General features: G+C 38.4%; 1 protein-coding gene across 1 annotated transcript in view; it reads left to right on the top strand.

Annotated features, from left to right (window-relative positions):
- The window catches only part of LOC137154651 (contactin-associated protein-like 2), a 277,671-nt gene that overhangs the window by 73,491 nt on the left and 179,146 nt on the right, over positions 1-25,034 (top strand). The window lies entirely within an intron of this gene.

Here is a 25,034-nt window from a genome sequence, read left to right as displayed (position 1 = left end):
TCACAAATTTATTTTGAAAGACTCAATGGTTTTGTTATAAAACAAGTTAAACATCCAAGTTATTAAATATGGCTACAGCACATGAAAAGCAGTCGCTTTTATGAGGATTTTTGGTATATAGTATTAAAGCAAAGTATGTGCTGTATGTTCACATTTTAGACCAAAACATGTTGAGAAGTAAGTAAATTGAGTAGTAAGAAATACGTATTTAAAAATCTGCACAGATACATGAATCTATTTCAGAGGTACACACACGAGTAAAGTTGGGATGAAATTTTGAGTGAGAATGTAGAAGAAGTTCAACCACTCTGAGTGGGACAACATCTGAATGGCAAAAAGTTGAGTGGGGCACCTGTTGTATATTCTTATATGGCGCTAATTACCATAGTATATCTGATGACCTCACAATCTTTAATGTATTTATCTTTCCCTTCATGCCTGTGGGATAGGGAACTTATTCCCATTTTAGATGAAGAATTAAGAGAGAGGAAGTGATTGTCCAAAGCATGCTGGAATTTTCTGGCAGAATAAGGACTGAACCATCCTTCCCCTCAAGTCCCTGTTAGGTACTTTAGTGAGTGCACCTTTTTTACTGAGTAGGTAAATATGGTTACTATGTAACAAACTGGAACACATTTGAAAGTGATAGCACTAAAGGTTGATCTGTACCACAAACTACTAGAGACATTCCTAATTTGTGCTTTTCAACTTCTGCTCACTATTACTAATGTTAGCAGAAATCTAGCGCTTTCATAATTTAAATGTAAATAAAAAAATCCATCTGTACTCCCACTGTCAGGAACTTCGCTGCTTCCAGGCTCACTTGCCTAGCAACCCAATGAGCTCACATGGGCCCAATAAACCCTCACTAAGTGATTGTGCTCCCTGATTGGTCAGAAGAGCCAGCTGATCACCATTTAAGCCATGTAAGCCACAGCAGCACAGTGACTGCTCAGTGTGTTCTAGCACTGTGCTAGACCTGCTTCCATGTCTGCTCACTCCAGCCCTAGTCCCTGCCTACCCCTGAACCCTTGATTCCTAACTCCTGGCTTTAACTATTGGCTTGCCTTCTGACCATGCCTCTGATTCTACTCTGGTCACTAGGCCATACCTCTACTCAGACCAATAAATTGCACTGCCTACACCTTGGTGGGTGACACCAACCTGGTTTTATGACATCACAAACTGAATTTTAAAAACATCCATATTTTTCTCCCATTTTTCTCCCATATCAGCAACTATTAAGTACACACAATGAAATTAGTTTTCAACTACCCCTCAAAGACCTGCCAAAATCAGTTTCTTAAAGGAGGTTGCTTTCTAATGAAGGTGGTACAAATTTGTACTTGGTGTGAGTTATATTGTCATGCTAAGGAAGTGCATCACTCCTGCAGCATTTCATGTCTTATCATGGATCTGTAGAAAGAAATGGTGTCATGCTGACTGGATTGAGGAGGGGCATTTATTATATTATTTAACATCAATATGTCAAAATCATAATAATTCATGTGAGATATGCCATACCAGGTACCGTTAGAAAGGCTATAATGTGCCAAGTAAGATGATGATGTTTATGTTCATGTGTTATATGTGTAATGGAAGTTATGGATATGTTTGATATATCTGTATTTCAAATTGTACTGTGTCTGGGCGACACCCCAGACAGGATGACTGCAGCACTAGCCTGCTTAATGGCTCATTAAGAAATTCACAGGTACAGGGGACCCAGGGGGAGAAGTCAAGGATATAGCTGATGAGTCACCAGGACTTACTCATGTGACTCTGGACACCATCTTATTCCTGTAAATTTCCACAAGCAGCATGGCAAAGGACATAAAAGGCAACTCAAAAGTCTTCAGCCTACCTCTGGGTCAATTCATCTACAACTAAACTGAAGCTGTGAAACAAAAGGACCGAGACCCATCCAGGTACTAGATGTATACCAGAGGGACTGTACAAGCTTGCAAACTCCACAATTCTATTAGAAACCTGATATATATGGACTTTCAAATCAATTGTATTTGTCTGATTGCTTTAATCCTTTAACACTTCTCTTATAATTTGTTTCTTTCTTTTTATAATAAACCTTTAGTTTTAGTTACTAAAGGTTTGGCTGGCAGCATGGTATTTTGCATAAGATCCAAACTTATATTGATCTGATACTGTGACTGACCCTTTGGGGTCAGGAGAAACCTTTTTGGTAAAGAGCATAGAGTTTTAAAGAATTGGTCTCTTTACTGGACCTAATGGCTGAATGGGAGCCGGAGACTGAAATGCAATGAAGGGGGCTGTGTATATTTTTATTTTGGCTTCTTGATACCAGTGTGGGGAATCAGAAGCACTATTTGTGGCTGGTTGGGAAGTCTGAATTCAGTGTCACCCACCAGTGCTGGGAGAATCTGCTCTCCTTTTACAGCCTGCCCTGACCTTGGCATTTTCAGGTGGCTACCCTAGGAATGGACGAATCACAGATGGATACGGCCATACATGCACAATATCATGTCACCGGAGGAAGGAATATTTTTTCCTTTTGAAAGAGAAACACAGGCTTCTCCTCCAAACAAGGACATCTACAACAATGAGCTAAAGCCATCTGAATTAAATAGTCCCTGCTCCCTCCTGATAAGGCCATCTGTGCCATGAGATTACTGCCATTGTCCAGCCAGACTTCTGATCCTATTAAGTCCCATCTTGCTTCTCCCTATACAAATAAACAGTGGCCACTTCAGATCCTAACCTCCCACTCTCTTGGCTCAGCAAGCTCTCCCTACTGGTCCGGGTCCAACCCTCCCCACAGAACAGCAGTCTCTCTTCACATTCAGGAGCTTTCATACCTTATTAGCAAAATTCTTTCTTCACCCCCTTACCCTGGCAACAGCTTCTAGTTTACTCCACCTCCCTGTTCCTCATCAAATAAACTGTGCTAAGGCTGAGAGCCACCTATTGAGTACAATAGAATGTGCTAAACAGCCTACATTTATTGTCCCACTAATGTCACTCCTATTTCCTGGCCTGACTCTTATTCACCTTCCCTCAACACCTCTTGTTGCCCTCCCTGCAATACATCTATATAGAAGGACTCTCAAATTCCTTTCACATCTTCTACGCAGGGAAAGGGGAGCATATGGTGCTTCATGGTCTTGCTCCTGTGTGCTGGTGCTGCCTGATGCAGAGGAGCATTTTGCCCTAAAACTCTTTTTCTGTCTAGAACACTATTGGTGGTAACAGTATATTTTAAGTGGCATCAGTTTCAAGTTTTGAGTCTTAAGGTGACTCTCACTAGTGATCTATAATTAATTAAGAACTGAGTAATTGTGTGGTCCATTATGACACTTCCCGGGGAACCTAGGTTGGGAAACATCTCACTACCACCTGGCTTTCGCATAAGGAAACCTTGTCTGTACCTGCCGTGGGTCAGCTTCTCCACTTCACTGGCCGTGGGCAACAGAAGCCTTCCCCTCTAGGTTTTGCAGGCCCTACTGGCACTCTATGGGTTAGTGATTGGCACACCCCAACCCCAGGCCCCTTGGAACATCTCCCTGGAGTGTTGAGCCCCAGTCCACTGGATACTCACAATATTCACAGATTTGCTGTTTCCAAAGATACTCTTCTTCCCAGATTATCAGTTTCACCTCAGATCACCACTCCACTTAATTCATAATACTGGGATTTGTTTATAGTGAAACCAAATATTTAACAAAGCACAGAAATTCAGGTAGTAGCAAGTAGAAGTATTAGAAACAAATGGTTACATAAAAAATAAAATCATAACACTCATTCTAGAGTTTACTGGTAATTAGCAAGATACTCTCACGTCTTGTAGAGTATTGCTCACCCAAAATCCTTGCCGTGCTTTTCAGCCACCCTGGCTGTGATCCTTCTTTCATGAGACAAGCGTGTTGCCTGCTTGCCTCCGAGATGAAGGATTCAGTGTGTCTCCTTGCACTCTCAGCTATACCAGAATGTTCCTTCATCTTTAGTCATAAACAGAACACTCCTTTGCTCTTCTTTCATCCTGTAGATTTCCTTCTCTTATAGATTTCACAATCTCTCCTTTCACACTTGGCTTGGTATGTAAATAGGTGTGCAGTGTGACATATACAGTACACAAGTGGCCAGACAGGGAGATAGGTGTCTGTTACATCCTGCCTGAAAGGAACATTTCTGAGGAATGTCACATTCTGGTGCCTTGTCTTAATTCCAAGCCCTTAAGGACATAATTTTCAGTATAGATACATAAATCCTTAAATATTACTTGTACATATAGTTCACAATGATTATGACAGCAGTGGGCTACTGGCTCTCAGTAAAGACCTCAAATTCCACCCTTTGGTGAACTTTTATATGCAGCTATCCAATTCAGCAGATCCCTGTAAAACCCTATGCCAACTGGCATCAAAGAGTCCTTGACTCATACCCACAATAACATTTTTAGTTATACTAGCTAAAATAGACACAATCAAATCAACATCAGTGAATCTCATGCCTCAGAGCATGACTTGACAGCAAAGTTTAAGAATAAATCTTTCCTCCATGTAAAGTGTTGCATGAATAGCTTGATGTAGTATTTGAATGGGTCTTTTAGGGTCCTATAAAACATTAGATTCTGACAACTGCTGGAGGTCATATGCTGAACTTGATGGATTGTGGGTTTGATCCAGTATGGTAAATCCCACATTCTTGTGTTTAGAATGCTGTGTTTGTGTACAAAAACACACATGCCCTGGTTACTAAACAAGTTGAAAAGAAAATCCCTCCTTCAGGATCAATGGCAGAACCAGTGAGTTACAATGGAGATTTCAGTCCCTTGTGCTGTACTAATATAAATTGTGTAATATAAAAGAATACACATTGGGATGCATGGTATAAATGTTTCATTGATGTGTGTTAAAGTTGGCCTTGTTAGTGAGTGGCAAAGCCACAAGTGAAATATATAAGTTGTTCAAAATGAACTCTGATAAAAACCTTTACTAACACCATTGTACAAAGTCCATGCAGAATATATATCAAAAAAAGAACTGTTTACAAATGTTTTAGACAGTTCTCTGGCATTTCCTATCTTTTTAATACTAAACTTTGCAATCTTAATGTTTTTAATGCAGTTTTGTATTTGTAATTGCCTAGTTTAAAAAAAAAACAAAACGAACAAACTGGGGAAAAAACAGAAATTCCATCAGCCCTGTTGCTTCCCCTCGTTAACCCCCAGCTCTTTGTCCCAGTCTGTGCCACTCCAGATCTTCTTCATAGCTCAGTCCTTGACCCTGAACTCCTTGTTTCAATCCCCGCCCCAGGTCCAGCTCTTGTCTCTTCTGCTTCTCAGCCAGGCTGCTGCATCTTGGGTGCAAATGGAATCTTCAGATAATGTAACTGCCAAGTTCTTCACTGAGCATGTGCAAACTGCAATTTTTTGAAGGTTTATAATTTTTCCAAATGTAGGCAGCTTTTCACTGAAAGAACAAGAGGCACATCCCTGACACAAAGAAAGCCTCCTTGCCAAATTTCAAGTCCTTCATCTAGAGCATCAAAGCATTAGAACTTCTCAAAGAAATAGATGTAGGAATTTTTTTCACATAGTCAAAAATCATGTATTTTTTCTGAATTTTGTTCTCAGACAAGGCTGAACCAATTTGGCTGAAACTTTCAAGAAACATTCAGTCTGTGGCATACAGCTAGCATGTAATAGCATGTAATAGCAGCTAGCTATTTCATCCCGTATAGTAAAGGTTTGGCAAAGTTAAAAGTAACCCAAAACAGTGTGTTATAACGGGAAGAGTTGGGCAACCTTAAACACTGACACACACATACAGATTAAATTCTGGCATGAACGACAACTATAATAAAAAAATATGTAAATTTATATTAGAGGGTTGTTTTTCCCCCTAGAAGAGACAAGAAATAGTATATAGGTCTTTCACGTCTTTCCTAAAGCATGTATTATCTCGTCAGCTTGTATCCTGGTTGTTAGGGATATTTTTATTGATTTTTTTTTTAATCTCTGTTGTATTATGGAACACTAGCCCTGTTTTATGTATTGGTATTTTTAATATGCATGTTATCCAAAATGCTGAATAGCAAGTAAACAGTTTCAGTGGAGTTACACAGGCATAGAATTTGGCCATATTACTATTAGCACATCAAAGATATTTCAGATTGGTAATTTTCTGATCATATTATGTAACATTGGGCTTAAAAGTAAAAAGTAAAAGAGGTGACAATAAAAGTGACAGGGAATAAGCCAAGGCAAAAAGAAGAGAAAAGGAATTTTTAAAAATTGTCTTTCAATGAGAATCCAATGACTATACACTTCTATCGTTTTCTAAAAGCAAAAACTTGTGTGTGACAAATGTCACTCTGAACCCAATAACAGCAGCGCTGATAGCAGGGATTGTACTTGGTGGTATGGTGGTAGCACTGGCAAACACACAATCAGCAATTCACTGACAATGACATAACCACTGATGCTATTTCAAACTAGCCCTTAAGCAAATGAAGAATCCCAGTAATGTATAGTGGTAATGAAGTCCCCTTTTTAAGGGGCAAATAACATACTTCATATTTGCTCGCAGTGTTATCATCTAGCTATGCCACATCCTCTAGTTGTCCTCTAGTCTCTGTGGAGTCATCCAATCTCTGGAGTCATAATTTAAAATTAAGCTGTGTAATATTGTATTTCAGCATCACCATTATCATTATAGTGTTTGTCTCTGACTGGAGCACTAGCTTAATTCCAGACATCTTTCGGCCTCTAGTTCATCTGTTTAAAAAGTTATTGCTGGTAAAAACTAATAGATGAGCATTTTGAAGAATGAAGCCATCCACTCAAATTTTTTCTAACTCACACTCCCAGGTCCAGTCTCTGGCTAATATCTATGATGGGCTGCTGCTGAAAAGACTCTTTTTGCCCTTGTTTAGCTTGAGGCAAATGCTGACTCTTGCTCTTCTTAATTAAAGGAAACGTGTAGTTTGTTTGGTAGTGTTATCTTCTTGCCCATTAGCTGGGCCTTTATATAGTAAATGAAAAGAGAACTCTCTGCCAGAATACATCAAACAATCCTGCTCAGGAACTCTGTCACTAACAAAATAATTGACTTGAAAAGTGACTTCTAGAGGCTTAAGCTGCAGGCAGCACAAAATGAGCTTTTAAAAAAAATTTTAATTGAGGCTGAGATGAAAAGGACAGTGGTATTTGCAGCAAATTCAGTTATAAATAAAACTGTTATCGTAATAAGTCAAATTTGTCAGCAGGCTGGTGCTGTCAAAAACCTGAAGTGTCTTTGTGGGTGGGATCCCACAGTAGACGATGAGATTAAGGAGGGAGAAAATCTGGAGAGGGGAAAATGGAGAATTACAGAATATTTATATGTCTCTTGGTTTAAAATTCTGACTCAAAAGCATTTAATTAGATACAATTTTAATGTACTGAGCCAAATCCAGCTCCATTAAGTACATGGAATTCTTACTGGAAATAAATGAGTACATCTAGGTGACTGACAGTACAATTTGGACCGTTGGTTATGTAATGTTAAGTATAGCACCTAAGCTTGAAGTACTGTACATTACTTGAAAAAGTTTGAACTTCCAAACCTGGAAAATAATTTTGCTACATATTTTGCTCTAGATAAGTGACTAATGTATATTTGCAGACACTTGCACTTGTGGGGTTACATCAGAGGGGTGCAATTTTGTGTTGCTGTGCGATTGCACAACACATTGCTGTAGACCTTGTGAAAAACAAAAATTGGCTTAATCCAAGTTGGAGACCATTCATTAGATGATCCTTGTGTTTTGTTGCATTATAAGAAATCTTCCCTTTTATCATCTCTGCTGTTTGACTAAGAATGATGTGACTTGTCTGTAACAATTTTAGCCTTGATTGTCCAATATAAATGGAAAGTATTAAAGAATGATGAATTGATCATGATCACGTCTGAAAAGATACATGCAAAATCAACCATTCGGCAAAACAAAGGAATTCCCTGAGATGAGGAGGTGATTAAAATAACAAACCTTATTCAATAGGGCACGTATGCTCAAATCCATTGCAGGAGGTGACTACCCTTTGGGAAGATACAAACAACACTTAGGAGAAAATTCTTACTGGGGTATTCGCTAAACCTTTATGAAAGATTCAAAAGAAGCATTTGATATGAGCAAAGAAAATTTTATCTGCAAATGCTACTTGGGGAGGACCCACTCTTGACTTGTGGGATCAGTAACTTAATTAACAATGTAAAGGATGCTTGGACAGAAGTCTAATATTAATGAGGCCTTTTGATACCCCAGGGAAAAGCCTCACAAAAGCATAAACAGAAGTAAGAGGACAGGCAACTAGGAGGAGGAGACAACTTACTGAAGTTTTTTTTAGGAGAGAAACAAACACACTCTAAGTTCATGTGTACACTACAAACTTTGGTTGATGTAAAGTGGTAGCACGAACAGGAGCAGCAGAGGTACGGCTCAGTCATGCTGACTGCAAACCTGCCTGAAACTCATGAGTACATACTCAGCAGAGCTAATCCATGCCTCCACTGTGGCTAACTGTGCTACCACATTATTGTTGATGTGCTCACAGTAGCTCAATAAGAGTTAGCGTGAATATGTGTACACTTGCAGGGGAATCAGACCCCTAGCTTGTAGTGTAGATGTAACCTTAGCTGTATTCTTCTGTTCCATCCCACTTCTTGTCTTTCCTTTCTTTCTGTTCGGATTCTTATACGCTCATCTTCATAGTACATGAACATTTTTTACTAGTGCATTATGCACTATGACTAACATCCTTCAAATATCTTTAGCCTGCTATTAATTTCCCCTTATTTATTGTGCAGGTAATCGATATGTACTCAGCTATCTAAATATGCCCTCAAAAGTCACTCTCTCCAGTTCCCAAATCATTTGTTCCCTTACTGTTCTCAACTGTTGGCAATATATCCATATATTTTTGATAATGAGGTACCCATGATTAACTGCAACCTTTCATGTATAGCCATATTAAAACTTTGTAAATAGGAACTGCTAATATTACTACCCTGCTCCATGACATGAAATATCAGTATATGTTACTCAAAAGTGCAGTGTTATTCCTTGGTGCTACTTTGCATTGAAGTACCTTGTTTAAATTGCTGTCTTAAGTCTTTCATTGTTACCACTTTCCAGATTAATTACCTGCCAGATATATTAGTTTGCATTTCAACATGCTGAAGTTCATTTTGCTGTTTTTCTGTCCAAACTTCTAACCTCACCTGGGCGCATTTGTATTATTTCCCCACTCTGACTAGTATTTGCAACATCTCCCAATATAATACCATCTGCACATTTCTTTAATGTGCTGTTAACTATCTCTCTTGCCTTATTATTGAAGATATAAAATAAGACTCCACTTTACACAGATTGTTGCTAGACACCTTTTCACATCTTTATACTACTATGCTGTATTTATTACAGTTCCTTCATCTTGTTTGTTTGTTTTTAATCTACATGACAGTATTTCTAGCCAAGTCCATTTGAATTAGTTTTGGGAGTAAAATTGCATGAGAGATTGTATTAAATGGTTTGCTAAATTCCAGTTATATTGCATCTACTACTTTTCCTTCATCTACTGATTTTGTTATTCTATCAAAAAGCCATTCGGGTTTGCCTGACAAGGTTTATTCTTTATAAACCTGGGCTGCAAGTTTCCCAGCTGTTGATAAAACCATCTGTTTTGAGAGTTGCAGTCACAGTAATTAACATCCCAGCTTTACTCAAGACACAGAAGAAGTGAATTAACACTGTCTTACCAATGGAGCGTTGGTCAGCATTGGGATGACTACACAGGTGGAGACTTGCTAGAATACTCAAGTCAATTAGCACCAGAAGTGTAAGTGGCTTTCCCTGTCAGCTGAAAGATAATGACTTTCATTTGTCCAGAAAAATCCTCAATCAATTTACAAACTACCAGACAGAGAAAATGCAGAAATCATGTCATATAGTTTGGCAATACTATGTAACATTTTAGGATGGGGAGTCCCTTATCCAACTATCTTTACACTAAGCTATAGTAAATATAATAGGACTTTACGTCACAAAGTGCTGCATAAACATTACTTATTTAATTCATGTTCACAATCCCCTGATAGGCAAGCAAGGACAGGAATAATTTAGGTAGAAGAATGTAATTATCCAACTGGATTTTGGCCAGAACATCAGATTGAGCACACCTGCTTTTGTTTAAAGTGCCATGTGCCCAAGAGTGGTCTGTACCTTTTATCTGAAACACAGTACTCCCTAACACTAAGAGGAAGCATTGATTCAGTACTTACACACATGGGGAAATGCCACCTACAGAACTGCCAGTACAAATTCCTGCATCTTCTTAGTTTTCTTTTGTGATTTCCCATCCAAGTACTGACAAAGACTTTGGGACTGATTATGAATTTACTGACACCTGTATTCCCATTTACTTCTACTGGGCTCATCATCAGGTCCTTTAATGAGCTCTGAAACGTTCATAGCCTGAGTCTATATGTATGGGCTATTAGATCCTCTAATTTCTCATGAGTGACTTGAAATTGCAAAGCAAGAGGAAGAGTAAAATGAAAAGGCATTCTTTCATAACTGGGGATTTCAAGGATAAAATAATTAGCAGTCTCCTGCTTCCGTCGGGTTCTAGTAATTCTGCCAGATTGCCTTAACGTTTTTCATGAATTTAATGTCACTGCCACAGGAAATAATTTTAAAAAGTAGAAACTATACCTTTTTCCATCCCTGTCCATTGGAAATATCTCAGTTCATGACAAAGCCTGGAGGAAATGGTTTTGTGTTTAATCCTTACATGCAGAACAATAGATGGCAAGTCCTTTACTAGTGGTGGATTCATGCCATGACAAAGGAGTACAAAATGGCTCGATGGAACAAAACTTGTAGCTGTTGGGCGGGACTGAAGGGAAATAGACATGAATTATGGACTAGATTCCATTGTGCAATGAGGATTAAGAGGCATACTGTGGAGTTTTTAGTCACCCTGATGAGCAAATTTACTCATGCAAATAGTCCCATTGAAGTCAGTGGCACTCTTCATGGGAGTGGCCATTTACCAAGGGGAGTAAAGTGTTGTCATCTGGCCCAAAGGTATTTCAAAACATCATATTATTTCTCTACTTAGTCAGGAATTCCAATAGAGGGAACATGGTCTAGCTGAGGATTCTCCACCCTCTGTACAAGCCATAAGAAGAAGTTTCACTAAGTACTGGCAATGGCAATATTTCGGTTAGTGCTAGAATAAAGCAGCATGAAAGATTTCAAACAGATCTGTTGGGATTTGCTTAACAAGGTGTATTCTAAATGATAGTTACATCAAATAGACTTGTAAACCCCAGTAGGGAAAATAAATTCATTGAAGTACAGTGGCTCTCTCTTGATGTATACTCCTTTCTGACACAGGAACAGAAAACTGTAGAGGAGGTAGACAGTGGGGGCAGACAGTCAAGTTTTCCTTGTCTATTGAAATGAAATAATGGATTAATAGCTAATAATGGCAGGCTACATTTGCTTGTTTAAAGAAAAAAGACCTTGTTCTCTTTTCCAGATTTATATTTGAATCCTTCTTAACTGTGAATCAGATGGGTTTTGAAGTTTTCCCATGTGGACAGTGTGTTGTATCAATGGGTTTTCACATGTAATTTGTTGAGATTTTAGCTCTGGTCCCTGGTACTAAGAGTCAGGACAAAACTTCAGCAAGCATTTTTGCACAGAGCACAGATACTTGCTAATTCTGAGAGACTAAGTCTTATTATTGATTTAGGCCATTTAGCAAATGCCCCTTTCTGCTCCAACATCAGAATTGGAGAGAATGGTTTAGAAGTGTAAAAGTGTCAGCTGTAGGAGTTGAGGGAGTAAAGTTTTGAGCCAATGACATCTTTCTAAAGGAGCCATTCTTAGTCTTAGTAAGCTGAGAATTCTTTGTCAGTACCTGCACTAGTATAGATGTGCATAGGTGGCTGTATAGGCTGCCAATTTTGTTATAGTGCCTCCAGCCCATGCACCTTTCTGGAAGCTTAACCTGCATGGCTGTAGCTTCTAGCCCCTTTTGAATGTATGCACCACTCTCCCTCATAGCAAGAACAGCAGTAACTTAGAACTGCCACAATCGCACAGCTCTGGCTTGGCTTTTTCCACTGCCCAGCACAACTTTCTGAATGGAGGGTTTGTTCCCTCACTTTTAAACTAGTAGTAGCAGCCATAGACAGATGCCACTATGCCAGCACAGCTATGGTTTAGACAGCCCTGTTCCCTGAAAGCTTGCACAGGGGTGGTTGCCTAGGGCAGCAGTGTGTCTAGTGATAGTGTTGTCTTTGTCCCTAATGATCATAGGGATACTTTGAAAGAGTTGGGAGTTCAGTCTTGCAACAAAAGTGGGCATTTCCTCATTTAATACAACAGACAAGAAAAGAGGACAGCAGCAAAAGGACAAAAGCAAAAACACAAACAACCCACTTTCCTTTGCATATGTGAGAATAGGAAACACTGCTGAACTCCTTAGTGAAAGGAACAGAAATTGTTTGGGGAATTTTACCCTAAATGTAGACCCCCGAGCTCAGAAAAATCCTAGTTCTGGCTCGAGGTTGCATTTCTTCAATGTTTAACCATTTCCACAAAAAAAGGATGATTAGTTTTGTGCTGCAGTTCACCTCCTTGAACAGAAAGTTTTCACAGGAAGCATATGTTACCAATACCAACTTGAGAACCAAATAGCCAGTTTGTTCTCCAGGGTATAAATTTACATGTCTTTTGGAACATCACACCTTCTTACCATTGCACATCTGCTGAAAGGGGAAAAAGACTGGAGATTAAAAAAACAAAACAAAAAAACCCAAACAAAACCCCCACTTTTACTCTGTAAGCTTATCTTCCTCATTAATCTTGCATTTTCCCAGCACTCTCATTATTGACACACAAAAGAATAGTGTCATTATTCAGTTCTGTTTTTCTTATTAATGAGAGGTTCTGGTCATCAAGTTTTCTGTGCAAGTTAATTAATAAGTGTTAGCATGGCGAACTAAAAGGTGCCTGTCAGACATTGGATTTCTTATCAAAATGGGAAAGTTGTCACTGTAGTGGTACTAATAATGAAGTTTTAATTAGCTCTCAGAAATACCTAGAGCTTACTTAAGGCCTCTAAATTGGAAGTGCAAGTTTAGCTGGAAGGCACAAATATGTTTCAAACATATCAGAATAACTGTCTGGTATATCATGTGCACATTGAGAGAAAGCAGCTGCAAGGCTTGTGACCTTCTGGATAATGCTAATGTGTACAGTGTACTGTAAGAAACACTTATGAAAATATTCTAAGGGGAGATCAATTTTTTGCTTATTTTTTTTTCCTGAGTGTTATAGCTAGACAAAATATTCAGTGTCTTCATTTTATGCGTGGAGAATCTGGAATACAAAATTGAACAAAAGACTAATTATGGTATGTTTACTGCTGGAAACCTTAGCTATCATTTTTGAGAGGTGAGTACCTATGCTGTTTGCATTTATTTTAGAATAAGGCCATAACTAAGAGGCTGAAGGACCCCCTATCCTCTTGTGCTGAGTCTCTCTGTAGCAGAGAATCTGACCCTAATTGTTCAGACAAGATGTAAAGTATGTTGGGAAGGATGTTGAAAACAGAAATAAGAGAATACAGTCATGATCTCTCTCACATTCCCCTTTTACTGCTGTTTCTGAAGCTATTCTGGTAATATCTACAAATGTCATACAGACACAGAATACAAGCGCCCTGTTCTGTGATGTGAAATCTCAAAATACGCAGTCTCAGATTGCATTGTCCTTTTTTGCTGGTCTATCACTTTGCAAAATCTTGTCAAATTTGCTGGTTACAATCAATTCAAGTCTCTCTGACTTTACTGCTTTCCAGGTTTCTACCTCCCATTCAGTATGTGTTTCAGAGTATTTTCCAAAGGTATATTAGCTGGAATTTTTTCAGGTGAATATAATTTTATCATTTTCCATACCTATTTTTGTCCTCTTTCTATTCTTTGTTATCTCTTGGACATTTAATGAGCTCATATTGGTATTAATAGGAAAGAAGAATGTTGCAACTGAAAATCTCTGCTCAGATTCAAGTTCAAAATAATCATAATATTTAATAACAATATTAATACTATCTAGCTATTTTATATAGCACTTTTCTTCCGGATACTTCAAAGTGCTTGACTTTAATTCAAAATTACAGACTAATATTAAACGTATAAAAAAAGTGATAATCCTCAGGTGATATTTGAGAATATGGCCACAAGAAAAGTATGTTACAGAAAGTAAATTTATTTTTAAATTACCAATAGAAGTCATAAATTATTTTATATTCTGTCAATATAAGGATTTTTTAATGTAAACCTTGGTGTCCTTGCCAAAATTCAGTATGGTCAATTACACTTTGCTTACCTAAAATTTGCTCTGCAGTTTCAATTGGATTTATAATCCTTCGTTGCCTGTTATGGGAAATTGTCATGCGTTGTTAAATGTTACTTCAGAGGTGGCAGTATTTTAGTAGTGGGAGAAGTGATTACTGTTTGTAAAATGCTTAGGTATCGGTATCTAAAGAGCTGATTGGGAATAAAAGGAATTGAAGTCATGTGGCTGGATATCATGTAACCTTTTGAAAATTTAAGGTATGTATCCAAATTCCAGGACTTTAATTAACTAGTAGTTTTATTTTTTGCTGGATAAATTAACCCCTGTATTCCAAGAGAAGGAAAGAGCCTTGCTAACTTTGAAGAATGAACAAAACTTAAATAAAGAGGGAAACATTCTTGTGGTAATTCATAATTTCTAACACACTTGACATATCTAGATTTTCTTTAATTTCACTGTGAAGAAATAGAAAAAGAGAAACAATCAATAAGACTTTGATAACTAAGAAATCATGCAGAATTATAAGGAATATATTTAGGCAATTTTAACACAAGTTCACATAGGATCTCTAGAGAAGAAATTCTGGATTCCATAAAATTAAGGAAAATAGTACAATTCAAATTTTCTAAGTAAGCGAGGGCTAGGAACATGATGTTTAGATCAGGAACCAAACAGCATACCCCATGTTCTGCAGTTCTGCTCTCCAGATAGCAGTTAGCTAGCTGGATAAGGCTGCTGTAAGTTAGAGCAGCCCCTGTGGTTCATCTATTTTACTCCAAGAGCTCCATCGGTTTTCAGAGAAGCTCGGAATCTAGTATTTTAAAGCCTCCTTTCCTGGGATGTGCTTTTTGCGTCAAATCACAGGATACTTTCATTCTGAAGGCGGTTGCTAAAGTCCATAATCATGACAAAATCACCATGTGGGAAATAACTAATCTTCTAGTAGCTAATACTGAAGTTAGAATGCCAGTTGTTCTTTATTCTTCCATATTCTTCTAAAAATGCACTTTTGATGATATTGTTACTTTTCTTAACTATGCCCAAGGCAAGCCTTAGGTACTTGCAAGTCCAAAGCTATTGCATTTTTTTATGTGGAAGTGCATGTATTTGCACATTGGAGCAGGAAGGAGGAAGTTGAGTGATCCTGGAGGAGGTTATTCCATTTAGCTAGAGAGTTTAAATTTTAACAAATAACCAGAACATCTGTTTTAATTGGTTGTCAGTTTTAGTTTGGGAATGCTTAAAACTCTTTTTGAGTGAATCATAGTGTAGATAAGCAAGATTTGCCAAAGTGCTGTACCAAAGTATTTCAGTCCTTCTATTCCAACTCTTGAACCAGTCATTCCAAAATATACAAGAATAGACTGTGGTTTCTGTCACAGATCCAGTTGGAGCCTCCTGCTGGTGGCCCACCGGGTTGCTGTGAGGAGAGACAGCTGCTGCATTCCTGGTGTTTTAAGCCTCCAGAGTCTGAACAGAACCCAGGCCCTTTCCCAGTCTTGGGTTCCCTAGGCGCACTCTGGGGTGAAGATCCTCTTTCTAGCACCTCTCTCCAGAGATCTATGACCACAGGGCCAAGATGCCTAGCCCCTGTGCTCACGGCTGACTCCTCAGACTCCCCGTGTAACTTAAACATGCCCTGTCCCAGAACTCCACCCAGAGTTGCAAGTCTTCTGGTTTATCTCTTCAAGGGGCCAGATAGAAGGAGTAGCATTACCACATAGTCACACAGACACTTTGCACAGATTCTAACACTTTTTTGTTCTTTACTTAAGCATGAGAAATACATGGATGAAGGGAGGGAGGTACAACTCATGTATAAAACAACAAACAGCCTGAACACAATACTCCTCACTCTAGCTCACTGACCCTTGTGAGTCTTTGGGGGACCATCTGTGTTCAGGTAGACGGGTCACTCTCTCCATCAGACTCCTGCAGCAGCTTCACTCATATTAAGTGGTGGAAAACCAAGAACCAAAAAGTAAAGCTGCATTTTATAACCTTCCAGTCTCCTCTTTCAGGTGACTCCCTGAAAAATCTCAACAGGTGTCCACAGAATCCGACTTATTGTTAAGCAGTCTCTCTCCTGAGAAACCAGTTCTCAAAGTAGAAGTCTGTCTATTTTCTAGGATCTTTATCTTTCAGTAGAGGACTGTCCAGATTAAATGACCCTCTATTATCAGCCCTGCACCACTACCCACCCTGTTGGAATTTCAGTCCTAGATGGAAGTAAAGAGGTAACAGAGAAGTTAAAGACCCCACATCCAAAATGGAGTCTCCAGCATGATACAGACACACATTGGGGGGAATTTATATACCGAAAAGAAATCCTAAATTGTAGAGACAGTTCCCCCATATCATCACAGTTTGATTATAATCTTAAGCATAGATATGGATAAGGCCTCCAAGCTCCTTTTCACTTTGGGCCAGATTGTTCTTGAATGGCAATGGCTTGCACAGGTTTCAGTGCAGAGGCATACCACAGTGGTAGAAGCTCTAGGGCAGCGGTTCTCAACCGGTGGTACACGGAAGAAGGCTGGGTGGTACGCGAGGTGTACCGCGCCGCCGAATCCGCCGCAGCTGGAAGGGCCCTCCCACCCACCCTTGCGAAACTGTGCCACCAAAAAGGAGAAACGGCAGAAGGGTTTCGGCGGAGGGCAGTGTTCCCGACATGGAGCCAGCTGCGAAACTCCGCCGCTGCCGAAAGTCCCCCCGCCCTTTTTTCCCAAGTGGTACTCAGGTAAGGTACAGTCAGGTCAAGTATTTGACCTGACTGTACCTGACCCGAGTGGTACTCGGGAAAAAAAGGTTGAGGACCGCTGCTCTAGAGGAAGGCTATCAAAGGAAAACAATGTTCCCGGGATGGATGAGGAATGCTTCTCTCGGCACCTTCAGAGGGTGCTACAGTATTCACCTCTGTCCAAAACCAGCCAATTCTGCTGAATAATGTGGAATGGAGAGGCAGGACTATGTCCCTGGTCGTCTTCTCCCCCCTCCTTTTATGTTGGCCATGAAGAAGAAAACATGCACCTTCTATTCCTACATCTAATCAAATGAATGATCTTGAAGCACTTTTTAAAATTACTTTTTTTAATGTGTTTCAATAAATAAACCTAGGATTCCTTTTACAAAATAAGTGCACACTAATACAGCATTACACAATAGCAGTCCAAACCATAAAAATCTTGCAATAGCAATAGTATGGAATGCTGTCATTTTTGTAAGGCATGAGACTCTCAAATTCCTTTCCACTTATTTCATAAGCCAGGGTTTAACTAATGATGTGTGAAGTGTGAACCTCAAAGAAGTCTGATCTAACACTCATTGAAATCAATGAAAGATTCCTGCTGTCTTCAGTGAGCTTTGATCACACCTAAGGCTAAAACATCTCTTTCCAATTTATTGTAGCTGTCAGCTGGGTTGGGAATACTTTGGGCCAGGTCCTCAACAGTTTAAATAATCATAGCTCCATAGACTTCAAATAGTGCTCCACTAATATAGACCAGCTGAAATCTGACCCATGAGGATAGTTTCACGTGCAGCATTTCAGTGAATCAAAAAGAAGTGAAAAACACATTTTAATTGTAAGCCTTGCCAAAGTTTTTCAGTCCTCCTATAGAGGTTTGGTTCTGACCCATGCTGTGGGTGAAGTTTTAAGCAGCTTAATAGAGCAGATTCTGTGCTGTGCCTCTGAGTGGTACAGAAATAGAGGGTTGCTGAGTGAGCCAAAACAGCGGCCAGCTTAAGTTAGATCAGCTCTTCAGACTTTTCTTATTAGGTATAGCTGCCAGTGAGATGCAACACAGCCCAGAATCCCTTTGACTCTGAATGCTGCACTTCCATTCTTCCCTCCCAAACTTCCCACCATCATACATTCACTTCCAAGGCCATTAAGAGGCTAATGTTGCTCCTCTGCTGGGGAAATTCTCCCCAGCTCCTTCCCCCACCCAAAACGCACTGGAACAACATTTTAAGGGCAGGAGAAGGGCCCCAAATTGTCTGAATCCAGTTTGTTCATTCTAAATTAATGTGCACATTTTGTGAAAGTGAAGATGTTATGCACCACACACACAATTGTGATAACTAATAATAACTGATCGTTGCAGTTTTTAATTTTGCAGTGCTTTGCAACTGCTGATTCCCAATGTGGCTCCCTTTGACATCAATATCAAAACTCCAACTGACTTTGGAGTAAGCACCGACGGGTCTATTATCTGAGGTCCCATAGTATTTATTACACCCATCTTACAGATGAGGAAACTGAAGCTGAGTGGTTAAGATTTTTGCTTAAGGCCACAGACTGACAGAGTAAGTCAGACAGAATAAGAACTCAGAATTTCTGATTCCCAGTCATGTCCTCAAAGTATTAGACCTAGAGCTTGACATCTTACTCTGTGTAAAACTTTTTTGAGAGAAGAAATGGATCTTAACACAAGATTGATTTGCTGAAATTCCATGAGACTGACTCTTTCTCATGCTGCTTTACTAACAAGTTAACAATCCCATTTATTTCCTGATCAATAAACAGCGAGGGACCCCACTGTCTTCTAACTGACTCCCCCTAAAAACTTGTATAATTTCAGCCCTGAGGATGCCTGAGAAAATGTGAATGTTTACTCCATTTTGATCTTATTTTGGTGAAGAGCAGACACCTGTGGCTACATGTGTATTACCTGTTAATTCTGTATTTTGGGAAGCATGATGATTGCTGAACATTTTTTTGTATGTCTGCTACAGTATATTCAGAGAACAGATACTTTCTATTAAGTGTCTTGAGGATAAATCTGCTACTGCTAATCATTTACAAAGAAGAAGAAGAAAATTAAATCTAGTCAGAGTTGAAGAAATTCAACTGTGATTTATCTGTCCCATAAAAGAATGTATTTAGGTGAAAAGAAGCTGCAGAAAGCTGGACTCTTTTTCCCCCTATATTGTTGTGCGAACTGTAATTGGAGCTTTGGTTTCATTGCAAGCTCATCCAAACTAATTGGAAGCTAAGTACAATCAACAGTAAGAGTAGACTATTGTTGTTAATAGTTCACTTACCACCATAGGAAGCATTTTGTACATATTTTACATTGATCATTAAAAGATCCTAGATTTGTGTCAGTAGACGTTTTGTTTAAATGTAAGACATTTTAATTAGGTATCTAGTTTTGGAGTATGTTAAAGTGTTTCATTAATCTTTAAGCATTGTGGGAGTATCCATAACAAAAGATCTATACAAGTCCTTGAATTTTTGGTTTTGATTAGTTTAATTATCCAAGACCACAGCCAAAACAGGCATCAGACAATGTTTTACAGACAGCTTCCAGAACATCACAGAACTAAAGGAAAAACTCAGCCCTTAGTCTCCAAACACACAAGTTATGTTGTAAATGGAACACTAGATCCATTAGTTTAGGGCCCAATTTCAACAAAATCATTATCACTAGAGCTGTGTGAATAAGGCATTTTAGATGGCTGACAATTCTGAAAAAAATGAAGAAAAAAGTTTCAGGTTGAATAAAAGGCTTTGTTTGGCCCAGAATGTTTCATTTTAATTTAAATCATTTTAAAGCCTTTTTTAAAAATAAATTGTAAGGAAATTTTGAAATTTGTTTTGGACTGAAAAATCAAAATATTATTTTGCAAAGGACAAAATTAAACATTCCAACTTTCAAGATTTTGGTTTTTGTTTTTTTGTTTTGAACATGAACAATTCAGGTGAAACTGACACAAATTGGCAAAATGTTTGTCATTAAATCTGCTGAAAAAATGAATTTTGGCAGAAAAATTTTGCACAGTTCTGCCATGAATAGTCTTTTTTATGTGGGCCCACAAATTAGCAAAGCACTTACACCCACAACTAACTTTAAGCACATTAGTAGACTTCATGTGCTAAGTGCTTGCTGGATCAGTTTATTTCAATGGGACAGCACACACAAGAAAGGGTTTTAAAATGTGACACTTAGGCAGTAAAAGGAACTGATAAATATTAGGATATATTCCATCCCATCAAGGTCAGTATTATGCATTCACACTTAATTTGTTGCAAATTAAAGTGCAAGCCAGTCATTATCAAGAAGGATAAAAATTGGATAATAGATTGCCTCAGACCTGGAAGAAGAGAAAAAGGGAACGAAGAAGGGAATAAGCAAGGAATAACGTGCAACTTTAGGGTAAATGGATTTAATTTATTGAGGCTCCATAACTTTACTAGACTTTCCTTCCAATGAAACATCTGAATGTGATACAGGATTAAAATGAACACCCATGATCTCTTCTAGTTTTAAGAAACTAATAAGACAATTAATGTGCACTGGCTGCACATATTTTCTATATTTATATCGTGAAAGGGGAAGGATAAAAAGAGTTCTAATATTTTTTTGGAAATTCATTACTAAAAGCAAATCTGGGCTTTTTAGAATGCATTGGTTATTACAAATGCTACCCTTGGAATGATTTGACTTTGATGTTTGAAAGTTATCCTTATCAAAGGCAGGCTGTTTGATGGTCCACAGCAATTTCTCCAGAAATGTGTTTATGGACCTCTTTAGAGTGGCTTAGTGAATCAGCATTAATTCAACTAACATACCCTAGAACTGTGGATGCTTGAGAAGAGTGTGAGGGGGCTATAAAAGTAGAAAATGTCAGATAAAAATCTAAGTAAGAAATTAACTTTTCAAACTTAAATAGCGAATGTTTTTTTCTGCAGTGACTAGTCATCTAGGCCAGTAAATACAAGTATCAGAGAGTTCACAGTTTTGGGGCTGTTTCTCTTAACTTGAACTGGGCAAATATTTGTAATGAATAATTTATTTCATGAAATTTTAGCTCACTTTTCCCATTAAATTATCTATTAAACAGACCAACAAATTCAAACCCATCTTCACTATCCAAAATTATTCATAAACTCATTATTTCTACTGATCTTTAACACACAGTTCATTGTGAATATCCAAAGTATTGTTTCTCTTCCCTGTTTGGATGCTTACATAACTAACCACCAAAAGTGCAAGTTTAAATTGCATATGCATGTATAAAATTCAGAAGTAACACAGTGAAAATTATTTTAATTTAAAAATTTGATTTTGTTGAATATTTGAGCAGTCAAACTTAACGTTCACTTTTCATCAGTATGTGTACTAGCATAGCTTATTAGAAAATTCTGGAAAGTGAATATAAAAAAGCAGGGATGTTATCAAAGTGAAATTGTTTTACTATTCAAACAATTACTTACAAATCACTCCGCATTAGTCCAAACTTCCATGTCCCCCAAATGAATACAACCTCCAGTAAAAGGGAAAGTACAGCAAAAATTTTCCTGGAGCCCACATATATAACCTGTTATTATCATTAAAACTGGCTGGCTGGACAGTTACAAAGGGATCTCACAAAACTGCATAACTTGGCAATAAAATGGCAGATGAAATGCTATGTATAAAGTAGTGCATAATGAAAAAAAATAATCCCAACTATACATAAAAAATGATGGCTTGTAAATTAGCTGGAGTCATAGTGGAGAGTTCTCTGAAAACATGAGCTCAAGGTGCAGCGGCAGTCAAAAAAGTTCACAGAATTTTAGGAGCCATTAGGGAAGGGATAGATAAGAAGACAGAAAATACCATACTGCTACTATATAAATCCATGAAACAGCCACACCTTGAATATTTCATGCAGTTCTGGTTGCCACATCTCAAAAAGGAAGTTTTGGAATTGAAAAAAGCTATGGAGAAGGGCAACAAAACTTATTAGGGCCATGGAACAACTTCCATGTGAGGACATAATAAAAGGAATGGGACTTTTCAGCTTGGAAAAGAGACAACTAAGGGGTGTATGGGCTATAAAATCATGAATTGTATTGAGAAAGTGAATAAAGAAGTGTTATTTATCCCTTCATGTAACACAAGAACTCAGGGTCACCCAATGAAATTAATAGGCAGCAAGTTTAAAACAAATGTAAGGAAGTTCTTCTTCACATAACACACAACGAACCTGTGGCACTCATTGCCAGGGGATGTTGTGAAAGCCAGAAGTATAACTGGATTAAAAGAAGAATTAGATAAGTTCATGGAGGATAGGTCCCTCAATGGCTATTAGAGAAGAAGGTCAGGGACACAACCACTTGTTCTGGGTGTCCCTAAACCTCCAACTGCCAGAAACTGGGACTGGACGACATCATTCAAAATTGCCCTGTTCTGTTCATTCCCTCTGAAGCATCTGGCATCTGTCAGATACAGGATACTGGGCTAGATGGACCATTGGTCTCACCCAACATGGGTCCTAACTAACTAGTTCTAATACTCAGAACTTACTGTTGCATTTTTTCTCATACCAGTTGTGGTGTAAGTTTTATAATGTGGACACCTATCCTCTAGAGACAGACCTGAGATCACCAAGTAACCCACACCATAACTTCTAAATAACAATTTATGGCCAATACTTCTCTTGGCTGGAATTGCCAGTTATAATAGAGGTGCCAGTTATTCCATTTTCAAACTCCTAAACTAATCATCCTGAAAGTGATGCCTTTTGTGCTTGGACCACCACAGAAACGTACCCTAAAAACTCTTGTTCTATTCCCTATTTCAGCTGAGATTCTCCATACACTGCTTCAGCCCATTTAAAAGCAGGGGCTTTGCACACTATTTAAAAGTACAACTAGGGATCTTTACTTGATGGTTTTACTGGGCTTAATATTGCCACATGATGAGAAGTTCATAGTCTGTAGAATCTGTTGTATGCATAATTTTGCACTAGATGAATGCAAGTTAATTGATTAATATAACCTGTTTGATTACTATTCTCAGATTGAATGTGACTGATAAGGAATTGTACTCCTTGCCATAAGAGATATCCCTTCAAGAACAATTGGTGAAGTTATCAATCAATGCACAAAAGCAATATACTAATAAGTAGCTTCTTTCCTTAAAAGTCATACAATTCAGTACATTTTTGATTGAAATCAAGTTGTTGCTTTACACTGAGGGTATATTCTTAATATTGCTTGACATATAAAATGAGGACGAAGGCATTATGTTAATAAATGCCTTCTAGAAGTCAGTATTTCCCAGTGGTTATATTGCAGCAGTATTTAAGTCTACTACAGTTTCCTACAGGATAAGTATTATAACTGTAATAATGGTTGGCAAATATTTACTTTTAAATGTTTTCTACTGCAATAAAGGCCAACCTTTCTCATAAATGTTTAGAGTCCGTCAAGCTACTGTAGTATTTTAGAAAATATCTCTAAATCATTCCTGCTCATGCCAGAAGTACTAAGGCAAGGTTTAAAACAAATATTTTAATAACCAAACTGAAATTTAAAAAAATGCACATAAGGCTAATTATTTTAAAGCACTGAGAGGAATGAGATACAGCAAACACAGAGGAAGTTGAGAGGAAAAAACACTAAATGCAGTTGTTAGTCATCTTCTGTGGGTACCAAAGTGAAGATCCACACCCTGTGGAGTTGTTTTTCTGACCTTAGCAGTGTTTATGTTATTTAGGGAGATGGGGTTATAAAGTATGGTGTAGCTCTGAAAAAATAATTGGTTAGATCCTGCTATTTCTGCAGTAGCCTTTTCTTTTCTCTTTCATAGTAACTTTTATAGAACTAACGAGGGCAGTAATGGTCAGAGATAATGATTGCTAAGAGCTGAGGTCAAAAGTTAGTCAGTTTTTAAAGTAAATATATATGTCTTCTCCTGAATAACAACTGTCAGATTGAACCTTGCATTGTAATTTCCTAATTAAACCCTAAACTGTTCATAAATTATTCAGCATATTTTCATACTAACCTTTAGCGCTTGTATTTAATCACATGGGATCTTTCATGAAAATTACACAAATAGAAAATAAGACTAACTCTAGAAATCTGATCCTGCAGGTTTGTTTAGTATTGTCATAAGTAAGGGAATCTGTCATATATAAGTATACTTACACTGATAACAATGACAATCCTTTAAATTTGCTTATTTGTGATTTAATATTGGGTAATAGAAAAATACAATTGAAATTATTTTGACATTACAGTATTGCTGTTCCTTAGCCCTATCCGATCCATAAATATTTGTTAGGATTTCTGTTGCTGGAACTGCATGCTGTGATTCCCCAGTTCTAAATTCACAGTGTTCAATGACATTTATTGCAACCACATTTCCACTGGTCCAACAAACTCTGTAATCCTGGTGTAGTGGGGCAGCTGCCCCACACTAGCCTGGAAAGGATTAATAAAGCCCTAGGGAGGCTGCACTAGGAGCAGCCAATCAGGGCCAAGGAGTACCTATATAGACAGCCAGCAGAGAGCAGAAAAGGCAGCCCCTCCCAGGAGCTTGGGAAGGGAAAGCTGGCAGCCCTGCAGACAGAGGAAGGTCAGCACCTTGGACAGAGCCGTGGCTAGCTCCAGAGAAGGAGCAGCTGAGAGCCCAGAGGTAAAGGCTGGACAGTGGACTGCAGCTGCCATTGAAGGAAATGACTAGAATTTCCCCAGAAAGAGGAGAGCACCGACTGTGGTACGGCCAGAGGCTTTAGAGAGACATGGTGGCAATGGTGGGCGAGACACAACTTTGTGGGGTGCTGGGACCTGTACAGCTGATTCCCCAAACTAACCAGCAGGAGGCGCGAGAGTGGTGGGTAGAACCCCATTACACCTGGGCACT

Source organism: Emydura macquarii, unplaced genomic scaffold, assembly GCF_026122565.2.
Source record: "Emydura macquarii macquarii isolate MOO-44397 ecotype Brisbane River unplaced genomic scaffold, CSIRO-AGI_Emac_v2 contig_1263, whole genome shotgun sequence".
NCBI lineage: Eukaryota > Metazoa > Chordata > Testudines > Chelidae > Emydura > Emydura macquarii.
Note: the sequence above shows the minus strand (reverse complement) of the source record. Positions and strands in the feature narration are given on the sequence as shown.